The following is a 2,122-nucleotide window of genomic DNA, read 5'->3' as shown; positions in this document are numbered from 1 at the left end:
TTTGATTTATTGTAGAGATGAGGTCTCGCCAAGTTGCCCAGGCGGGTCTTGAACCCGCAGGCTCAGGCAATCCACTCACCTCAGCCTCCCTAAGGTGTGGGATTACAGGCTGAGCCACCGAGCCCGGCTCCCAACAGTTGGGGGACACCTGTTCTACAAGTGGCCCGTCCTCTAAAAGATATTTCTGGGTTTTTTGGGGGTACCCTCTCATACATGTCATTTGTTGCTAGCAACAGATCTTTACTGATGCCTGTAAGTTATGGACAGGTGTTGACACCGTAAAGAATACCTGTTATTTCCCGTCACGTGTGCTAGGCTGAAAATGGCCTCCCAAGGATGATCATATCCTAATCCATGAAACCTGTGATTATGTCACCTTGCATGGCAAAAGATGTTGCAGATGTGACTAAGATGAGGTTTTTGAGATGGAGAGATTATCCTGAATTATCTGGGTGGACTTGATGTAATAGCAAAGGTCCTTGTAAGAGGGAGGCAGGAGGGTTAGGGAGAGAGAGAAAGAGAGAGAGAAACAGACAGAGAGAGACAGAGAGAGACAAAGAGAAAGACAGAGACAGACAAACAGAGAGAGACAGAGACAGAGACAAAGACAGACAGACAGAGACAGAGAAAGACACAGAGAAAGACAGAGACAGACACACAGAGAGAAAGACAGAGAGAAAGACAGAGACAGAGAGAGACAGAGACAGAGACAAAGACAGAGACACAGAGAGAGAGAAACAGAAAGAAGACAGAGACTGGAAGACGCTATGCTGTGGCTTTAAAGATGGAAGACTGGAGACAAGAGCCAAGAAATGCATGTGGCCTCCAGAAGCTAGAAAAGGAAACAAATTTCCCTACAGCCTCTGGAAGGAACACCTTGATTTTAGTCCCCTGGGGCTGATTTTGGACTTCAGAACTCCAGAACTATAAGCTGATGCAGGTGTGTTGTTTCAACCCACTGTTTGTGGTCACTTGTTCCAGTAGCGAGAGGAAATGAATCCGTGCAGCATCCTTCTCTCACAGCGGAATCATCTCGGCCCCTCAGGTGGGAGACCTCTTGGGGAATCGCCCTGGCCCTACCCTTGGGCATGTGATGTGGGTGGAGCTGAATCCACCTCTGGCTCCAGAGTAGAACATGGTATCTATGCCACGTTCTCTGGTCACAGTGGCTGGTGAGGGTGGAGCGGTGCTCCTTGGAATGCAGCTCTGGACCCACCTGGAGCAGGTGGGAAGGAGGGGGGCATTCTTTCCACAGTGGATGCTGAGCTTGGAGGGCAGCCTGGAGAAGGCGACGACTGCCTGAGAATGATAACACCAAAGACAGTCTGGAAAGAGGCACTGTCCTTAAGAAATTAAGAATCTTGAATCCAGTCCTGTCTGAAGCCAGCTTGGGGATCCCCAATGCAGAGGCCAATAAAGTCCCTTTTTCTCAAGCTGGTTGGATTTGGAGTCCTGTACCCGAATGTTCCTCACGTAGCTATGTGGTCAGGAGTCACCAAAATTGAGTACGTGATGACTGGTTTTGTTGAAGTACAACCCTGCTGAGCTTCATTCAGCACTACTCAAAAGGAGGCATGGTCTTAGCCAAATGGCACCGATATTACAACTAAAACAGGGAGAAAATGCAAGTCCTTTCTCCACACAGAATGTTCCTGCTGAGAGTGGCGACTTCAGTTCTTTCAACTTAACAGACCCTAACCCTTGTGTACTGCCCTGTTGCTTTCTCAGGCTTTATCTCATGCAGCTATGAGACCCGGGGAAGGGAATGACTTGCTTCGGGACACAGGTCGCTGGTGGCCACACGGGACCAGAGTTCTGACCCTCAGCGCCACGGAACTCTGACGCCCGCGGCTTCGGCTCTCACGTGAGCACCGTGGCTCCCACTTCCGTGGCCCTGAAAACCTCCACCCTGCTGTGTGCAATTAGTTCTTGCTGCTCGCCCCTTGCTGATCAGCATTCTTAATTTCATTTTCGGAGCCTGGGATCCTCATTACCATAAAGAGATTATCTCATATCTTGAATATTAACATCTGATCCACAGAGAAGGGGCTGCATTCCAAGGTTATGGGGGTTTACCAGCCTTTGCCATCCCACCCGCTTTTTCTTTCTTTTTTTTTTTTTT

Source organism: Carlito syrichta, unplaced genomic scaffold, assembly GCF_000164805.1.
Source record: "Carlito syrichta isolate Samal-C Ts95f unplaced genomic scaffold, Tarsius_syrichta-2.0.1 Scaffold179666, whole genome shotgun sequence".
Classification (NCBI taxonomy): domain Eukaryota; kingdom Metazoa; phylum Chordata; class Mammalia; order Primates; family Tarsiidae; genus Carlito; species Carlito syrichta.
This window is presented reverse-complemented; position numbering follows the sequence as displayed.